Source organism: Manis javanica, chromosome 12 (assembly GCF_040802235.1).
Source record: "Manis javanica isolate MJ-LG chromosome 12, MJ_LKY, whole genome shotgun sequence".
NCBI classification, from domain to species: Eukaryota; Metazoa; Chordata; class Mammalia; order Pholidota; family Manidae; genus Manis; species Manis javanica.
This window is the reverse complement of record NC_133167.1, coordinates 73492829-73508542: the sequence shown is the minus strand read 5'-3', so window position 1 is coordinate 73508542 and position 15714 is coordinate 73492829. Positions and strand designations below refer to the sequence as shown.

At 42.7% G+C, this 15714-nt stretch overlaps 1 protein-coding gene across 1 annotated transcript in view; it reads right to left on the bottom strand.

The window, feature by feature from the left end:
- LOC140845111 (ral guanine nucleotide dissociation stimulator-like) overlaps positions 1-15287 on the bottom strand; it is a 41552-nt gene extending 26265 nt beyond the window's left edge. Inside the window, exon 1 of the mRNA XM_073218865.1 lies at positions 14392-15287. The gene's annotated coding sequence lies outside the window, so the exon portion shown is untranslated. The remainder of the gene's footprint in view (positions 1-14391) is intronic.
- Between the last annotated feature and the right edge of the window lie 427 nt (positions 15288-15714).

Below are 15714 nucleotides of genomic sequence, written 5' to 3'. Positions count from 1 at the left end.
GCCTTCCGTGGAACACCATGGTCTGTAAAGGGTCTCCCCTGGTCAGAGATGTAACTTGGTTGTCTTAACTGCTAGAGAATCTTCAGTTCCAAACCTTAAATGGTATCTTCAGCATTTGCATCTACCACTGGGTATGCAAAGCAGAGTCCAGAAGAAGTGTCTATTCTGCTAATGACCCACGTACAGCCTCCAGGAGGTACTAGTGTTCATCCAATGTAACCCACTGCCCAGCTATGTGGAGGGCATGGCCACTGGAGAACTTTCCCCACAGCCAAATGCAGTCTCTGTCTCTTTAGCTGACAGTCGGAACTGGTCTTGCTGGCATTCTGTGCCTCACAGGGTGCAAGAGGAATATGTGTAGACTCAGCCTGTGTGTGTGCTGCTGCAGTTTCCCATGGACCCTGGTGGCCGTCTCCAACGGCAGCACCAGCAGGCCGACCTGGTGGCTTGAATCACCTCCCATTCCTTGACAGGCTTCTTCTGAAGCAAACCAACATGGCCTGCATTAACGTGCCCCTCCAATTCCCAGGGCAATCAAAATCCATAAGGCCGTCGCCCACACGGGCATTCTTTTCATAGTCCAGTTTCCCATTTCCCATCTTCCTGACCACACAGCCAGGCCAGTGGCCACAGTACCAGGTCATAAGAAACCCAGCATGAGGGGCTTTCCTCACTGCTCCATTCTGCTGTCACTGCCCAGAAAAGGGCATGGAATTCAGCCCACTGAGATCATTTGTTTCTCCTTCCTCCCAGCCAGTCTTGTCATCCTCTGGTATTACTGCAGCAGCTCTCCAACCAGGATACTGTCCATGCCTCCTGGAACTGGCACCTGTAACCAAGCAGCTCTTTGTCGTTCAGCTTAGAGCTGTTCCTAGGACACTGTCCATGCAGCTCCCCAGGGGCTCCAGCATCGGTCCCAGAGGAAATGAGGCTGCCTGCTCACGGATTCGTGTAGGCCTCCTTGCATCCCCCCGGCAGCCTGCCCCTGCCTGAACCATATCCGTTTGATTATGGGACTCTTCTGGGCTCTGCCTTCCCTATTATGGTGTTTTCCTGACATCACCCAACACATTATTGGTATCTCAGGTTTCAAAATTATTTTATGTACTTCGGTCACTGAGGCAGTCTTGATTAATTCCCAACAGTATGTTAATAATTGTCTCTCAAGTGGTGTGTACCAGGCAGCAGCATGGGGGAATTTTCTGGTCCAAAATCCCAAGGGTCACAGCTGGGAGGTGCTCATTTTCTTTTTTTTTTTGCTACAAGCTCCAGTCTGCATGGGTGTGGGGGACAGACACTTGCAAAATCATGTCTGAGTGGGGGTCACAAGGGCCGGATGCTGTCAAGCGCACAGCTGCCATGTCTAATTCTGATGTGGCCCGCTTCTGTTCAGGACCCCACTCAGATGCAGCTTTCTTTCATGGAGTCTTACAGACAGGAGCTACAAATGGTACCTGGTGTGGAAGACGAGTCCTCCACAATCCAAATAAACCAAAAAAGTGCTGGGCTTCTTGTTTGGACCTGGTGGGAGAGTGACAGCAGTTTACTGATAGTCACACTTGTGGAATATCCCGGGTGGTTTCTGCCTGCATTATTCCTACAAATTTCACTGAGCAGGACCTTGGACCTTCACTAGATTTATTAACCAGCCCTGGTTGGTCACATATGTCCTTGTTGCATTAAAATCATTCCTGGCCAGCTCCTCTGTTTCTGGTATTAATAATGTCACCAACATCATGTATTATTACACTCGAGCATTGCACCGAGTTCAAATCCTTCCTGACCACATAGTGACAATAAGCCAGGGAGCTCAGATCCCCGCCTAGCACAGCAGAGGCAAAGTGGGGTCCTTCCCACCTGAAGGCAAACTGGGCTTGGCTCTTTTCAGGAATTGAGACAGAGAAGAGAGCATTTGCAAGGTCCATCCAGGAGTACCAGCCACGTTCAGCCATTTTGTATGGCTGATATCATGCCTGGAACTGCTGGGACTATGGGCAGTACCCACATTACCTGAGCTTGAAGAGTTTCTATGTCCCATCCACCTTTGCACAGGCCACACAGGACTACAGTACAGCAAATCTGTGAACACCAGAACTCCAGCTTCCAGCATGTCACTCCTAAGAACGGTGATATGTTTGTCAAGTTATCTGCCTCTGTGGATTTGCACAGTTCCAGCCATTCCCCATTTAGAATGTCCAACTAAACAGGCCTGAGGACGGGCTTACATACCTTCTGTTTTACTGTATTAGGCAGGGGAAGTCAACCCCAGTCACACATAATATCCACCCCAATAATATTTTCACATAAAGGGGATGCAGCCACCTCAAGCAACACCTGCTCAAACACCCAATTTTCATCCAAACTTCCACCTCAATACCATCAGCCACTGCATCTCCATATCCTCCCAATCTAACCTTAGCCCCTGCTAAGACTTCACCAAGAGGTTTTGGATTTACAGTGCATTGGGCTCCTGAACCAAGGACTCCCAGGGCCATTTTACTCCTCCCCCTGGCCACTTTTCTCACACATACCCGAATGGTCTCAGGGACAGGCTGGGGTGTGGCTTCGGGACTAGCTCTGTTACACATGGAATCCTGTTGGCTCCACAGAGTGGAAGCTCTCTCCGACAGAGAGACATACTCATCTCCCTGATGTTGCTGAGGGCTTCACTGTATAGTCATGTTTGACTCTATCATTGGCTGATTCAACCTCCGGCCTCTGCCATCAGATGGGGTCCAAAAGTCTCTCATTAACATGACAAGACACCCACTTCTCCTTTAAGGCTCTGCAGTGTTTTCAGGAATTGTGTAAGAGGAAGAAATATACCCAGCAATTATATATTTGGGTTACTGAATGTCCAAGCATGTATGTTGTATAGTTCACATATATCACAAAATTCAAAATAATGTTCATTACTTGTGCTATGCTCACTGCTGTGCCAGGCCCTGGGAGTACAATCACGCAAGACCAGTCTTCAGCATGCAAGGAAGACCAAAGTTAACAAAGTGAGGAAAAAGATAAACAAACAAGAAAAGATCCAATTGTAACCAGTTTCATTAAGTCACTAAACAGGGCACTGAGGTAGCAGTTCCTGATGGGAAGGAGGACCAGGCAAAAGGAAGTCATTTCCAGGAGGTCACATATAGGCTGGGACCAGAAAGGGGAATTTCAACAATACAATAAAAAGGTCATGCGTCATGATCAAGTAGGATTTACTCTGGGGATGCAAGGATAGTTCAATATCCACAACTAATGAATTTGACACATCACAGTAACAAAATGAAGGATGAAAATATGATCATCTCAACAGATGCAGAAAAACTTTTGACAAAATTCAACATCCATTTATGATAAAAATTTGAAACAAAGTGGGTATAAAGAGAACACACCTAAACATAAAAACAGACATATATGACAAACCCAGAGCTATCATACTCGACAGTGCAAAGTTGAAGGCTTTTCTCTGAGAACAGGAACAAGTCAAGGATGCCCTCTCTTGCCACTTTTGTTCAGCATTATACTCAAAGTCCTACCCATAGCAATTAGCCAAGAAAAATAAAAGATATCCAAATTGGAAAGGAAGTACTAAATCTGTCACTGTCTGCAGATGGCTTCATGCTCTATGTAGAAAACTCCAAAGCATTCATCAAAAATCTATTAGAAGTAATAGATGAATTCAATCAAGGTGCAGGATACAAAATCAATATTCAAAAGTCTGTTGTGTTTCTATACACTAAGAATGAATGCAAGAAAAAGAAATTATAAAATCATTCCTACTTACAAATGCAGCAGAAAGAATAAAATACCTAGGAATCTATTTAACCACAGAAGTAAAATAACTATATGCTCAAAATCATAAAGCACCAATGAAAGAAACAGAAGTACAAAAATAAGTGGAAAGATAAACCACGCTCATGGATTGGAAGAATTAGTATTGTGAAAACGTCCACACTATGTAAAACAAACTACAGATTCAATGCAATCTCTGTCAAAGTACTCATAGCACAAGAAGATATTACAATGCTATGAGCTACATTACCTATGCTATATTTCCATTCTTGTGACTAAATTATTTTATAATTTGAAGAATGTACCAAGTTATCCCCTTCACCAACAAAAAGAGAATATAAAGAAGGTAATAATCCTGAAGAAAAAAAATCCCTAAACATTATGGTACTGGCACAAAAACAGATCCTTACATCAATGGAACAAAATATAGAGCACAGAATTAAATCCACACTTACATGGTCAGTTAGTCTACGACAAAGGAGGTAAGAATACATAATGGTTTTGAAAAAGTCTCTTCAATAAATGGTGTGGTTATATTGGACAGCTACATAAAAAGAGGACCACTTTCCTAAAACACATCCAAAAAGAAACTCAAAATGAATTTAAGACTTAAATGTAACACCTGATCCTACAAAACTCCAAGAAGAATATAGGGGAAGCAAACTCTTTGACTCTGCTCTCAGCAACATTTTTTTTTAATCTCTCTCCCGAGTCGATGACAATAAAAGCCAAAATAAACAAATGGGACTACATCCAACTAAAATGCTCTGTACTGTGAAGGACACCATCAACCATACAGAAGAATAATGTACTGGATGGTAGAAGATGTTCGCCCATGAAATATTCAATTTGGGGTTAACATACAAAACATATAAAGTACTCCTCCAACTACTATTGAAAAGACAATCCAATTAAAAAAATGTGCAGAGGACCTAAACAGGCATTTTTCCAAGGAAGACATATAGATGGCCAACTGACACATGGAAAAAATCTCAGTATCACTAACCGTTTGAATTGCAAATCAAAACCACAATGAGATCTCAATTCAAATCTCTTAGAATGGAAGCTCAAATTGGAGACAAAAAGTAACTAGACAGGGATGTGGAGAAAAAGAAGCCCTGATTGTTGGGAATGGGAATTGGCATATCCAATGTGAAGAACACTATGGAGGCTCCTCAAACAATTCAAAATAAAACTCCCATATATCCCAGCAATTTGGCTTTATGTATCTATCCCAAGAAAGTGAAAACACTAATTTGAAAAGACATATGCATCTCTATGTTCACTGCAGCATTATTTACAACAGACAAGATACAGAAGCAGCCTAAATGTCCGTAGATACATGAATGGATAAACAGTGAAACACACACACACACACACACACAAATACACACACACACAGTGGCACATCACTCAGCTTTAAGAACGAAAAAAAAATCCTGCCATCTGGGACAACATCAACAATATCAAGTCTCCTTCAGAGCACTTGCCCTTGACATGAGGTGCTGTGCACTGTACTTGAGCTCTGTGATCTTCCTCCCCATAAAACACAACTCCAAGTAAGTACAAGAAAATGTCACGTTAAATGCGACTGGGGAAAACTCTACAATATTAATGGCAAAGAATCTTGAAAATGGAAAAGATCATCCAAAGCAAAGAATGTCTCAGAAACAAACAACAACAAAACGCTAAGGAGACGAGATCACTGGATATAATGAGGTATCCTGAACTGGATCTTCGAGAAAGGGTCCAACTATGGAAATCTGAGGGAGAGAATGGATGGTGGATGGTGACAGTACACCATCACTGCTTGTAACTGTAACAACGAACTATAATGACGGTAGTAAGAGGGAAGTGATCTGAGCAAACTGCAAAACCCAACTGTGTAACTCAAATTTTCTGTAAATCTAAAACTATCTTAAAATAAAAACGTACTAAAACACTTTTTATAGCTTAACACTTATTATCATCAAACTATCTGCTAGAAATTACTATTAATTTTGATTGTCAACTAGTTCTACTGCTTTGTTTTTTAAAGATACTTTTTATGTCACAGAGAAATATTTAACCCAGGAAGATACATAATTTCCAAACTATGTTACAGTTTTCACATTTAATGGAGAATGCATGTACATATTTACTTATTATACATCATTTTATTTGGCAGGGTCTTTTTTAAGTCATTGTTTCACTGGTATGGCTGTGCCCTGGGGTCCCTCTGAAAAAATGTCTTCATAAATATATGAAGAGATTCAGGTACTATGATATGTATTTCACTTCATGGCTGAACATATTCAAAAGACTGCTTATAAGAACATAAAATAAAATGGTCTAGTGTGAAGGCTCACAAACTCCAAGAATACTTCTATATTTCAGCAGGATTGAAACAAAATCAAGTGTCTGTAACTCAAATACTCAGATTACAATAACGAGAACAGAACGTGTGACCATGAAGAGATTCTATGTTTCATCTCGATATTTTCTAATCACAAAGTGTCTAAAATATATTCAAACATCAGCTCGTAGGTGAAAGTGAGCAAACAGTGAAAAAAAATCAAATTAGAACTGACAAACATTCCTGCAAATGATGGTAGGTGTTGGTACACTGTGTGCCAGACGTAAGTGATTCTTAAGCGATTACACAGAATCATTCAAAGCTACAACACTGGTATGCTCCACAATTTGATAAAACTTAAATGTTGATGTAATTCTTTATAGCTAATGATGTAGGTGAACATGAAAAGCGATCTGCCGCTTTATGCTTACAATGCAAAAGGAATATATAACATGCCTAAAAAATAGGGTTAGATCTCAAGTAAAACCGAGAACATAAAAACCTAAGGGGTTTCCTACAATTTTGACTGCATAAGAGAAGTAACCCCGTGTGAATACGTCAGAGGACAAGCTATATCTAAGATAAAAACACTACCATCACCACAGCAGCACAGCCCCCGAACAGCCCCAGAGGCTCGTCTAGCAGAGACGCACACCATCGCCCCTCTCGGTCTACAATCACAGGAAATGCAAAAATAGGAAAGGAACATGGCATAGAGAAGACAACTGGCAAGCAGTGATCAGAAAGAATAATTTTTCTACTAGCCTCGGGGGATATCCTGCCAATTGTTTCTATGCAGTTTTAGAAACATTTTGCTTGAAATGTGGTTGGGACCACTCTGAACCACAGAGGTAGTTAAGGTAATAAACTAGGACAGGAGAGCAAAGAGCACCAATGGTGTGTCTCCTATGTATCAGGCCAAGGTGCAGGGTCTTTATTTCTACTACATCACTTCATCTCGACATGACTGATGTGACTTACTCAACAACTTCATACATGAGTAAAAAATTACTTCAGAATCACTTCTCTGAACATAAATGGAAGGACATAAATATTCTTAGAATTCCTGCCACCTTCACTCAAGTCTTTAGGCTCAGCACCTTTTTCATACAAACAGAAATAAACAGAGCTCTAAAAGCTACTATTCCATTTCAAATACACCTCACTTACCTCTAAATGCCTCAATTCAGTGAAGCACCACCTCCACCTTGACAGCAGAGAGGGGAGTAGTTTCCCAGCAAGCTAACTGGCCTGCACCTCAGCAAGTCCAAGGGCCACTAAACGACACCAGCAACTGGTGTCCCCAAAAGGTGGCTCCCTTACCTGTGACTACCCATGCTCTCTGGAGATGGGCAAACCAGGCAGGGCCATGGGGGTGACATCAGCGTACAGGCAGAAAGACCTACTGGGCCTGCACCTGCCTCGGCCCCCTCAGGCCAGCCAGGGTGCTCCCTGTGTGGGGCCCCACATCTAGCACCTGGTCAGCCTCTCTCTCTGTGAAGGGGGTCCCCTCACCTTGGAGCCTGGGTAACAGTAGTCAATCACCTCCTCAGCCAGGCCTACTGGATTTCACCACTCCTTACCACCGTGGCCTGCACCTTGCCTTGATTTCCCTCTTGCCTTCCCACTAAGTAAGAGTCACCACAGAGCTCTGGACTTTTAGTGGGACCTTACCAGTGCGATCCTACTTTACAACTTTTGGGAGTTTTAACCTAGACTCTAGTTTTCTCCGCACAAGCTTTAGCAAGTACACTCGGGATCATTCCTTGAGAGCCCCCTGCCGGTCCGAAAAGTGCAGGGATCCTGTGACCTCTCGCTGCCAGAGCCTTGGTCAGAGTCACAAGCCTGTTTCGCTTCCCTGGGGCTGCAGGTAAGGAAATGTCATAGCCCCAGGATGGCTGTCTCTAAGGAAGGGAGATCAGTAGAATAGTGTCATTTACTAGTTGGACTCAGATTTCAGCTTGACTATTTCACAAATTTCATTTACATTATACAGGAGAAAGTGGCTTAGTCCTAAGAAGACTACTTTGAGTGAGGGGCAGGGGAACTTTCTCCAAAGCCAGAGATAAAATTCACAGGCTGCCACAGACATTTATCTGTGGGGGGGGGTCTATCCTCTTCAAACACCAGTTTCTGCCACTGCCTGGGAATCATCATGCTAGTCAACCACTGTAAGAAATCTGATCTGTGAAAAAAGACTTCAGGAGTCATCTGCAAGTCTCACGTAGGCAGCAGCCTAGCCAGAGGTTCACTCAGTGCCATCAGATCAATGAGCCAGAGCCAAGATCCAAGGACCACTATCTACTAGTCTGGTCTGCCCACGCCGTCTGCATATTAGGAGAGGAAAGTAGGAGATCCGCTCAGCCACTCCCCAACATTCCCGTCCATCCAGAGGAAGGGGATCAAGGAGCGGCAGATGCCGGGAAACCTTTCACATGAGACTTAAGACTGGTAGCCAACGATAATTGTCTTTTAGGAGACTAACGGGTGCCCAGATACTTTTTTATGAGATAAAAAGAACAGCATTTAGACAAGAATAAAAGTGAAGAATATATCTCCTACCTTGTGGTGGTCAGCATTGGGTTCTGTGAAATTGATCAAGTTAGAAGAGAGTCAGGAATGCCCCCTGCCTCACTCAGAGGCCGGGGCAGCCTGAAAAAGCAGGCTGGAAGTCAGAGAGAGACAGAAAGAGAGACACTCCTCATGGATACCCAGTCAGGCTGTCGGGGTCTGATTCCAGACACGCGGACATTTAAGAAGCCACTGAAGTATAGCCTGAGCCTAGGCTCTCTCAGTTGCCCACAGCTTTCCTCAGTCCCTCGCATCCAAGGAGATGCCTCTGAAGGGGAATCCTGGCCTCGACTCAGGTGACTTTCCCGGCTCCCAAGGGAGATGGGGGATCCACTGAGGGAGACACAGGGGAACCTGTCACTCGAGACTTTGACATCGGAAGCCCGGGCTATTCCCATTTAAGTGGCTGACGCGCGCCTGATGTTGTGTGTCATAGATGGCTTCCTTCTATAAGGACAGTGAAAGAAAATGTACGCTTGGATGGTGTACTCACCTCCAAAGTTATCCTGCACGAGCTCCCAAAAATGATGCAGCTTATCACACCACAAGGGTATGAAACTAGAAATACATTATGCAAATAACATGAAAAAGCCTACCATCACATAGAGGCTTAACAACATGCTCCTAATAACCAATGGATCAATGTGCAAATAAAAAGAGAGATCAAGCAATATATGGAGACAAATAACAACAATAATTCAACAACGCAAAATCTGTGGGACACAGACAAGCCGGTGCTAAGAGGGAGGTATATCGCAATACAGGCCTACCTGGTGAAAGAACAACCATCCCATATGAGCAGTCTAAACTCAATTAACAGAACTAGAAAAAGAAGAACAAATGAGGCCCAAAGTCAGCAGAACGAGGAACATAATAAAGATGAGAGCAGGAATAAATACAATCGAGAAGAATAAAACAATACAAAGAATCAATGAAAGCAGGAGCTGGTTCTTTGAGAAAATAAAGTAGATAAACCCCTAGCCAGACTAATCAAGAAAAAAAGAGAGCCTGCACACATAAACAGAATCAGAAATGAGAAAGAAAAAAATCACTATGGACACCACAGAAATACAAAGAATTATTAGAGAATACTTTGAAAAATTATATGCTAACTAACTGGATAACCTAGAAGAAATGAACAACTTAGTAGACAATACAACCATCCAAGGCTAACCCACAGAGAACAGAAAATCTGAACAGACCAATTGCTAGCAACTAAATTGAACTGGTAATCAAAAAACTACCTAAGAACAAAATCCCTGAACCAGATGGCTTCACCGCTGAATTTTATCAAACACTTAGTGATGATCTCATACCGTTCCTCCTTAAACTTTTCCAAAAAGTAGAAGAGGAAGGAATACTTCCAAACTCATATGATCAGGCAGCCATCACCCTAATATCAAAAACCAGGCAAACACCCCACAAAAAAAGAAAATTAAAGACCAGTACCCCTGATGAACATAAATGCGAAAATACTCAAAAAATATTAGCAAACAGAATTCAAAAATACACTAAAAAGGTCATGAAAAAGTAGGATATATTCCAGGGATGCAAGGATGGTACAGTATTAAAAAATCCATCAACATCATCCACCACATCAACAAAAAGGAGGACAAAAACCACATGATCATCTCCACAAATGCTGAAAAAACATTCAACAAAATTCAACATTCATTAATGATAAAAACTCTCAACAAAATGGGTATAGAGGGCAAGTACCTCAACATAATACAGGCCATTTATGAGAAAACCACAGCCAACATCATACTTGACAGTGAGAAGCTGAAAGCATTTCCTCCAAGATCGGTAACAAGACAAGGACGGCCACTCTCCCCACTTTTATTCAACACAGTTTGGGAGGTCCTAGCCACGGCATTCAGACAACACAAAGAAATAAAAGGCATCCAGATTGGCAAGAAAGAAGTCAAACTCTTCCTGTTTACAGATGACATGATATTGTACATAAAAAACCCAAACGGATCTACTCCAAAACTACAAGAACTGATATCTGAATTCACCAAAGTTGCAGGAAACAATATGAATACACAGAAATCTGTTGCATTCCTGTACACTAACGATGAACTAGAAGAAAGAGAAATCAGGAAAACAATTCCATACACAATTGCATGACAAATAATAAACTACATAGGAATAAACCTAACCAAGGAAGTGAAAGACCTGTACGCTGAAAACTACAAGACACTCTTACAAGAAACTAAAGAGGACCCTAATACATGGAAACTCATCCCATACTCTTGGGTAGGAAGAATTAATATTGTCATAATGGCCATCCTGCCTAAAACAATCTACAGATTCAATGAAATCACTTTCAAAATACCAACACCATTACTCAACAAACTGGAACAAATAGTTCAAAAATTCATATGGAACCACCAAAAGACCCAGACTAGCCAAAGCAATCCTGAGAAGGAAGAATAAAGCAGGGGGGATCTCCCTTCCCAAATTCAAGCTCTACTACAAAGCCACAGTAATCAGGACAATTTGGTACTGGCACAGGAACAGAGCCATAGACCAGAGGAACAGAATTGAGATTCCAGATTTTAACCAAAGCAGATACGGTCAATCTATATATGATAAAGGAGACATGGATACACAATGGGGAAATGACAGCCTCTTCAACAGCTGTTGTTGGCAAAGCTGGATACCTACATGTAAGAGAATGAAACTGGATTATTGTCTAATCCATATACAAAATAAACTCAAAATGCATTAAACAAAGTCCTGAATGTAAGTCATGAAACCATAAAACTCCTAGAAAAAAACATAGGAAAAAATCTCTTGGACATAAACAAGAGCAACTTCTTCATGAACATATCTCCCCAGGCAAGGGAAACAAAAGGAAAAATGGACAAGTGGGCCTGGCAGGAATGTAAACTAGTTCAACCATTGTGGAAAGCAGTATGGAGGTTCCTCAAAAAGCTCAAAATAGAAATACCATTTGAACCAGGAATTCCACTCCTAGGAATTTACCCTAAGAATGCAGCAGCCGAGTTTGAAAAAGACATATACACCCCATTGTTTATTGCAGCACTATTTACAATAGCCAAGAAGTGGAAGCAACTTAAGTGTCCACCAGTAGATGAATGGACAAAGAAGATGTGGTACATATACACAATGCAATATTTTTCAGCCATAAGAAGAAAGCAAATCCTACCATTTGCAACAACAGAGAGGGAACTAGAGGGTATTATGCTCTTTGAAATGAGCCAGGCGGACAAAGACAAGTACCAAATGATTTCACTCATCTGTGTAGTATAAGAACAAAGAAAAAGAAAACTGAAGGAACAAAACAGCAGCACACTCACAGGACCCAAGAAAGCACTAACAGTTACCAAAGGGACAGGGACTGGGGAGGATTGGTGGGAAGGGAGGGATAAGGGAGAAAAAAGGGGCATTACTATTAACAGACATAATGTAGGGGGGATATGGGGAAGGCTGTACAACACAAGTAGTGATTATATACCATCTTAATATGCTGATGGACACTGACTGTAATGGGGTATGTGGGGGGGTACTTATTGATGGGGGGAGTCTAGTAAACATAATGGTGCTCATGTAACTGTAGATGAACCATACAAAAAAATAATAGTAGTAATAACTTAATAAAAACTTTAAAGAAAAAGATTATCATTTAAATTTGAAGAAGGGATTAAACAATTTCCAGATAAGCAAAAGCTGAGAGAATTTAGCTCCCACCAAACATCTCTACAGTATATTTTGCAGGGACTGCTATAGATGGAAGTGTTCTAAGGTTAAAATAAACAGCTGTCACCAGAGGTAACAAAAAGGGATAGACAAAGAGTACAGAATATGATACCTAATACATAAACAATGAGGAGGAAAAGAACAATAACCTTTAGATTGTGTTTGTAATAGCACATTTAAGTGAGTTAAGTTAGATTCTAAGATACAATGAAGGTACCCTTGAACCTTTCGTAACCACGGATCTAAAGGCTGCAATGGCAATAAGTACATACCTATCGATAATCACCCTAAATGTAAATTGTCTGTATGCACCAAACAAAAGACATAGAGTCACTGAGTGGAAAAAAAAACAAGACCCATCTATATGCTGCGTACAAGAGACTCACTTCAAACCCAAACACATACACAGACTAAAACTGAAGAGATGGAAAAAGATATTTCACGCAACTAAAAGGGAGAAAAAAGCAGGTGTTGCAGTATGTGTACTGGACAAAATAACCTTTAAAGCAAAGAAAGTCACAAGAGACAAAGACGGACATGACATAATGATAAAGGCGTCAACTTAACAACAAGATATAACCATTATAAATATCTATGCACCCAACACAGAAGCACCTACATATGTGAAACAAATACTAACAGAATTAAAAGGGGAAATAGAATGCAATGAATTCGTTTAGGAGATTTCAACACTCCACTCACTCCAAAGAACAGATGAACCAGAGAGAAAATAAGGAGACAGAGGCATTGAACAACACATTAGAACAGATGGACCTTACAGACATCTACAGAACTCTCCACTCAAAAGCAGCAGGATACACATTCTTCTCAAGTGCACACGGAACATTTTCAAGAATAGATAATATACTAGGGCACAAAAGGAGCTTCAGTAAATTCAAAAACATTGAAATTGTACCAACCAGCTTCTCAGACCACAAGGGTATAGAACTAGAAATAAATTACAAGATGACAAAAAAGCCTACAATCACATGGAGGCTTAACAACATTCTCCTAAATAACCAATAGATCAATGACAAAATAAAAAGAGATCAAGCAATATATGGAAACAAATGACAACAATAATTCAGACAACGCAAAATCTGTGGGACGCAGCAAAGGCGGTGCTAGGAGGGAAGTATATTGCAATACGGGCCCAACCTCAGGAAAAGAACAATTCCATATGAACAGTCTAACCTCACAATTATCTAAACTACAAAAAGAAGAAAAAATGAGGCCCAAAGTCAGCACAAATAGGGACATAATAAAGATTAGAGGAGAAATAAATAAAATCGAGATGAATAAAACAATGGAGAGAATCAAGGAAAGCAGGAGCTGGTTCTTCGAGAAAATAAACAAAATAGATAAACCCCTATCCAGAGAGTCTACACACATAAACAATCAGAAATGAGAAAGGAAAAATCACTACTGACACCACAGAAATATGAAGATGTATTGGAGAATACTATGAAAAATTATATGGTAACAAACTGGACAACCTAGAAGAAATGGTCAACTTTTTAGAAAAATACAACCTTCCAAGGCTGACCCAGGAAGAAGCAGAAAATCTGAACAGACCAATGACCAGCAAGGAAATTGAAGCGGTAACCCCAAATCAAAAGTACGACAGGTGGCTCACGAAACAAATTGTTCATTCTGAAGCTGCTGCCTCCGGCGGCCTCTCCCCCGCCGCCGCGCCACGGGTCCCACCCGCCCGTCAGCTCGCACGGCCCTCGAGGCGGCCGCCGAAACACTGCACACACGGCAAGACGCCCGCCGGCCTCCCCGTGTGCGCGGCCCGGCCCGGCCCCTCCGCCTGCGGCCTCGGCCGGGCCCCGCGAGGACCCCACGCGCGTCGGCCGCCCGCCGAGCCACTCGCACAGCCGACTCCCTCACGGGTCCGCCGCGCCCGCAGGGGAAGGCAGGGGTCCCTGCGCCCCGTCCAGGCCGCGCCGAGCCCCGCGGCCACGTACCTTCCGGCCCGTAGAGTTGTCGCTGTCGTCTTCACCCCTGAAGCGGGGACCGCTCTGGACGCTCCGCTGCAGGTCCGCGGCGGCGAAAACCGCCTCCCGGCCAGCTCTCCACGCCCTTGGCGAGACGGTTGGTGGGGGACAGGCGGCCCCACGCGCGGCGGCGGACGAGATGCTCCTGCGCCTCTGCCCCTCGACGGCGGCGGCGGCTGCGGGGGTCCAGGTCGCGCCGCCCGATGGCGCCAGACTGGAGGTGGCGGAACTGGACGGGACGGAGGGCAGGATGCGCCCGGACAGGGACCACAGACCGCAGCACGGACACAGCTGCGGGAGCAGCTACTCCCAACGACGCTCGCGACGCTACTGACTCCTGAATACGGCGGGGGCGGTGCCTGCAGCTACTGCGCACCCGCCGGAGTTACGGGTTTGCGCGCGCATGCTACAGGAATTTTACCTACATTCTCTCTGGTCCACACAAATACTTTACAAGGTAGATGATATTACACCCATTTTAAGGATGTAAACACTGATACTAAGATTAGAGGGTAACCTGATGAACTATATGAGGAAGTCTGTAGTTTAGTAGCTTTGTTCCAATGTTGATTTCTTAGTTTTGATAGATGTACTGTGATTTTATAAGATTTATAAGATAGTAATTTTAGAGGACATTGGGCAAAAGGTATACAAGAATGTTGCACTATTCTTTAATATTTCCATAAATCTAAAATTATTTCCAAACTAAGTTTTTTTTAATGATTTTAAGGGATTTGTTCAAAGTCACTTTTCCACTATATAACTTGAAATGCAATAATTGAAATATTAGATGTGTAGGCAGAGAAACAAGAGGACTGACTCCCTGGTTTAGAAGGAATTAAAGGGCAAGTCAGTGCCGCAAACAGCAGAGAGAAGGTATGGAAAGTCGCTAGCTACAAAAGTAGACTCTGCTGTTCCAATTTGCTGAGGCATTGGGATGGAAGGCAGGAGAAGGGAGGGAGGGAACAGAAGGAAAGAAGGGGTGCTAGGAATACATTTGTTAGGAAAACTCACACTTGAATTCCTGCTGCTGTACCATTGTTCCTGCTGCAATTATTCCAAGGGGAGGCTGATTGGGAAGTCTCACTGAAGGCAGTGGAAAATCAGTCAGCTAACGTGACCTGAAAAAACAAAACTTTGTATGTTCTTTTCCCACCAGACAGGTTCCCCCTAAGCAATTGGAAAAATAACATGCACCTGCACGCACACACACACACAAGCATACAGATCCAATGAGATACAATTCATTCAAGGTCTTTCTATGAGGACATATGTGAAATGCCGTAACTTTCA